The 5,767-nt window shown below is 36.6% G+C and overlaps 1 long non-coding RNA gene across 1 annotated transcript; it reads right to left on the bottom strand.

Moving 5' to 3' along the window:
- Positions 1-1,172: 1,172 nt before the first annotated feature.
- Positions 1,173-2,493, bottom strand: LOC147611329 (uncharacterized). The gene is made up of 3 exons (XR_015263745.1): positions 2,356-2,493; positions 1,502-1,643; positions 1,173-1,264 (listed from the first exon to the last, which is right to left on the bottom strand). It is a non-coding gene; the product is annotated as an uncharacterized LOC147611329 (long non-coding RNA).
- Positions 2,494-5,767: the final 3,274 nt, after the last annotated feature.

Genomic DNA, 5,767 nt, shown 5'->3' with positions numbered 1-5,767 from the left:
CTTATGATGGAGATGCTATCAACTAATATCTATAGAGAAGCTTCCTCTAACACCACCTTAGTCATGTCATGGGACACCATGCATCCCCATAATTCCAAATGGGAGGATTCTGCAACCTGTCATAGAACTAGCTTGCCAACATGGTTATGTGGCTTCTAACACACGTGGTTTTACACCATCATGCCTTCTTTACCCTACACCTGCCAGCTTGAAGTGGCCACTTACCACTACAGTCTTGCCTAGAAGAATGATACTGATAGCATTAGCCTTGCTCCAATTCAACCCACAAGGCCTTGATTCCAACCATCCCACACAAGGCAAAGTGCAACCAAGCTGCTGGTGCTTGCTCTATTTATAGTACCCACCTTGTCAACTGTCAAATCAAACACCACAGTTCTTAAAACTCATGTCAGAAAAATATAGAACTCCAATTATATGAAATCATGCTCTATTTATAGTACCCACCTTGTTACCTGTCAACCAATCTACTGGTGCTTGCTCTATTTATAATACCCACCTTGTCAACTGTCAAATCAAACACCACAGTTTTCAAAACTCATATCAAAAAAATCTAGAACTCTAATTAAAATAAAATCTAGAACTCCAATTGTATGAGATCATGTAGTACCTCACACACATAAAACAACACACCTAAATACCACCAACAACACAAAAAGAAAAAAATAAACCATCTTCTTTCCCCTAGGGACCCACAAAAACAGTTGTTGACTCCATAACCCTTGTAGAGATTCAAGATAAGACCTAAACAACAATGAAGAACAAACACCACCATGCCCATGTTTCAACATACCTTGCTATTAATGATGTCCACAATATCTACAATCTTTTCATGTCTCTTGAGTACAAATCTCCAAATTTCACATACAATGGTGAGATCTTGAATATACCATCCCCAACCAAGCTTCATTACAACCATACCCAAAACAATGTAGGGGACAGCTCTGTTCACATACAATGGTGAGATCTTGAATATACCATCCCCAACCAAGCTTCATTACAACCATACCCAAAACAATGTAGGGGACAGCTCTGTTCACATAGGTGTTCAAAGGAGCAGGACCGACCATTGAGAGACATGCCTACTACTGATCTATAGCAACAAAGTGAGGGTTGAGAGGGTATCAATGGTCCACCTCCAAACAGGTCTTTGTTGTTGATTATAATTTGATGTGGCAAACTGATTGTAAAGGTTGATTTGGCCATAAGTGGCAATAGTATACTGCATTGACTAAAAGTTACCATCCTAAACAAAACAGAAATGAGTGATTAGCCATGCTAAATGTCAAACAAACTAGGTACTTGCATTTAGGAACCCGTACCAGATAAGCACGGATGCTAACAACCACATAATGCCTCAGTGTAGCAAGACAGCATCATAATTGAATATGACTTGTAAAATAATGATCCCTCAAGGAGAACCCATATACCCCCCCAACCCCCCAAAAAAAGCTTACAAAACATTATGTGAGATTGTCTATACCACTAATCCAGTGGATGAAGCACTGTTAACAGGTGGAGGGCTAGACACTAAGGGAGTGCCATGTGTGTTTGGTCCTAAACATCACAATGCAAGGAGCTTATCTCTTCGAGCCTATTGCCTTGGCTTCATGCCCCGAGACCACCTACAAACAAATGAAATTCGTAAGCGAAACATGTGCATGTATGTATATATAAATGTGTGACCACTTGTACTTACAATTTTCAAATGGTTCACAGTTTCCCAGGATGAGTGGCATTATTATCTCTCTCTCTCTCTCTCTCTCTCTCTCTCTCTCTCTCTCACACACACACACACACACACACACACACACATACACACACACACACACATGCACTACACATACAAGCAAAACTTAATGAGTCACATTTGGCATACACGTCGACCAAGATGCTCTTAAGACATAACTTTTTCAAATTCATTGTTCCTGTGTCTATCTCTATAAGACTTTGCCTATGGATCCTATGCTAATACAAGCTTTCATAGTAGACATAATGGTCATATCACTGGGATGATTGCATCTTCTCAAAATAGGTACAACTTGAGATTCTGTTAGCTTTTGAGAGGTGGCATAGCATCCAGGCTCAAAGGTTCTCCGTCCTCCTCCAAGCTTGTGCTCGTCTTCAATAGCTCAAGCCAAGTTATGCCAGTTAGTTTTAATGGCTAGCCTGGGTAGGTGTACCATAGACTCTACAAAGGTTACCAGGCCGACAAACACCGCCATGACAGTCAGGCATGCTTGGCATGTCCACAGCAACGATCAGGTTGAAAGTTGTTCTCTTAATTAAACTTTAATAACATACACACTTAGCAAATAAAAGAAGCTCATCGGTTACCTCATATTGGTGTCATGACTTGGCTGGTCGGACGCCCTGGAAGTCGCAGGTGGTGCCTGCTTTCTTGTGAGCCTGCCAGTAGGCGTTGAAGGCATAAGACGGGTGGGAGGATAGGGTGTCAGGCTCGAAGCAGGGCTGGCCACGCATGACTGCCTCTCGTAGAACTGGGAGTTCATCGTGCAAGCATAGAACAAACTCGCTGTTGCTGCTACTCTCCTTGCTCTCTGCTCTGAGAGAAGGAAGCGATGTTGATGAGAGGAGGAGGCGATCGTGTTGCTTTTACTTGCCTGTAGCATCGGACGCCGCTTGTGCTGAGTTTGAAAACCCTTGAAAGTGCAGGGTTTCTTCACACCCAAAAGTAAAAGAACAAGCAGAAATATCTCTTTTAATTTTTATTCAATTATTAAAAGATTTTTTTCAAGCCTCTTCATATTTATTTATTGTGTCAAATAAATAGATACTTATTACCATTGTGAAGGCTCTTGATATTGATTCATAGTGCTAAAGAATTAGATTTTACCATTATAGATATTTTATTAATTTTACCTTTACAAATAAAAATATAAGAATAGATATATATGTATACTTTTTAAAGGCCTTTATATTGGTATATATGTATTTAAATATTTAAATAAAAATTATCGTGATGCTATACCATATATAAATTTAATATAACCATAAAACACCATAAATAGACTACGATACACATAGACACATATGTATATATTATATTAAATCAATACAAAAAGGGGCTTCTATTCTAGCATCTGCTTTGTAAAAATACTCCTCAGCTATGCAAATTTTAGCTTAGTTGATGGGATTTGATCGAGACAATATCTATAAAAGATATTATAATCAAGCAATTTTACATATGTGTACTATAATCTAATTAGCGTTTGTGTGTGTAGTATACATCATTCAATATTACACACTAGTCGAATAAAGCAGGGGGTACATAGCTAGTAGAGCATTAATTTGTTGTTGTAGGTCTTAGATCACAATCATCTCTAATAATCTCTTTGTAGTCTCACTCGAACCAATAAGAGCTCATATGAGATGATAGGAAATCTTATCTGAGTATATTACTTATAGAATCTCATGGGAGCCATTGTGTCATGGAAACTCTTATAATCATGTAAGATCAACCAATTGAGCATAGAGGAGCATGAAGGAGCCACTTATTCATATGATTAGAATCACTAATATTTTCTCCTTGTCATCGTCAAGAGTTCATACGAACTCTTCTAAACCCCTATGTGATCCTATGGACTTGTAGTGGGTCTTATGATCTCATTAGATCTTTAACAATATTTTTTTGAAATTAGATGTGCTCTTACATGAATTATATGACCTCTTAGTTCTCAACTTAGGTTCTAGTGGGTGTTAGGTAATCTTATCTTTGATCATCTCAAGACCTATGACTAAGGTATGACTTACTCTCAAACCCATCTTAGGTCTTAGATCACAATCATCTCTAGTCATCTCACATTGACTAGATCTCTAGTCATTTCCAGTGACCTTAGCAAGATTTCTCATTAGCTCTCTAACAATATTTTTTGAAATTATATGAGCTCTTACATGAATTATGAGATCTTACATCAATTATGAGATCTTAAGAAAGATCATAGCTCATGTATGGTCTTATAAGGTCTTAAGAGCATCTACCATACACTATGTGGTCATAAAAGCTCATCTTAGACATTAAAGATGATCACATTGATCTAAGAAAGTTCATGAGCTCATATATGGTCTAATGAGCTCTTAAGAGCTTCTACCATACACTATGTGGTCATAAAATCGGATCTTAGACATTATAAGATGATCACATTAATCTAAGTTGTATACATGCAAGAAAAATCATTTATGACACTATGTGGTCACCATACACTATGTGGTCATAAAATCGGATCTTAGACATTATAAGATGATCACATTAATCTAAGTTGTATACATGCAAGAAAAATCATTTATGACACTACCACCCCAATATGGAGTGGCAAATGTATATTAAGTTTAAAGAACTCTTATGAGCATAAAGCAACTCTTGTATCCACTTTTACCTTTCTACATGATTCCTAGTCACATACACTTTCGCATAAGAAGCTATCTCAAAAATAAATACACTACCCATTTATTATCTTTTAAAAAAACACTATCCATTTATTATCTTGTATGATGAACAAAGGACTTTCAGTTGATCCTATCACCTCTAAGGTTTTATGCGGCTAGTGCATCATAGTGGCTATGAGTTTGCACTTTATTTGTCACCTTGTAATAAGAGTGGTTTAAGGCCAGCGGTCCTCTAAAAATGCAACTCATCTTGCAAATAGAGCAAGAACGTTGTTTTTTTAGAGCTTAGATGCAGGCACTGTTGGAAACATAGATCCTCCCACTTCCTGAGAGGTCACCCATCCCAGTTGTGTTCCTGCGAAAGCGCACTTAATTGAGGTATTCCACAAAAAGAGTGCAATATCACATTCTGCAAATGCCTTTCTAACATGCCCCTTCTTAATCATAATAAGCACATATTTTGGAGACTTTGATTGAGCTCATTAAAGGGAAAAATTTTATGCAACTAAGTGGTTTATGTGCGCACATAAAATAGCCATAATCATGACCATACATATTGGGGATCCTCCATTTATACTTTCTTCTCTTCAAGAATAACCATCCATAGTGGGAATGCTCTATCTTTCTTTTGTTCTCTTTAAGCACCATTTACAGGTTGCTACCATGCATTCTTAGAAAAGGACATGTGATCAAGAGGCAATAATTTATCATAAACTTTTACTTTTATAATTGCAAAGTAAAGATAGTCTTCTACATACCTTCTTTCCTTAGTTGATATGTCTAGATGCATGTCACTCCTTTCTTGATATTATAATACCTATTATAATGAATTACTCTTTGAAAATATAGTTGAAAGTCATGGTCTTTTGTATGAATGACTCTTTGAAAATATAGTTGAAACTTTCTATTTAAAAAATGTTAAATTAAGCATTATTAGGATCCTATTATATATCATAAGATTACACAAAATCTTCTAAGAGTTCCTATAATCCATTTGTGCTAATCATGTGATCTCTTAGTAGCCCATTGAAACTCACAAGATCTTGTAAGCTCTTGTAGAAACTCATTATTAAAAGACCTTGCAAAAGCTCATACAAGCTTATAAAAGAACTTATTAATCTCACAAGATAGCATTAGATCCAAAAAAGAAGAAGCAAGTCCTAGCAATGTGCAAGAACAAATTGGATTCTCATTAATCTTAACATGCAACTCAAGGTTTTCAAATCTTGTGCTTACTCAATTTGCTAATCAACTCTCAAGCCTTGCATACAATTTTAGATAACCTTACACAAAGGAGCTCTATAAAATTTATGAACTCAAACAAACTTTTTTTGCATATAAA

Source organism: Cibotium barometz, chromosome 47 (genome assembly GCF_041138505.1).
Source record: "Cibotium barometz isolate CiBa-2024 chromosome 47, ASM4113850v1, whole genome shotgun sequence".
Lineage (NCBI taxonomy): Eukaryota > Viridiplantae > Streptophyta > Polypodiopsida > Cyatheales > Cibotiaceae > Cibotium > Cibotium barometz.
Note: the sequence above shows the minus strand (reverse complement) of the source record. Positions and strands in the feature narration are given on the sequence as shown.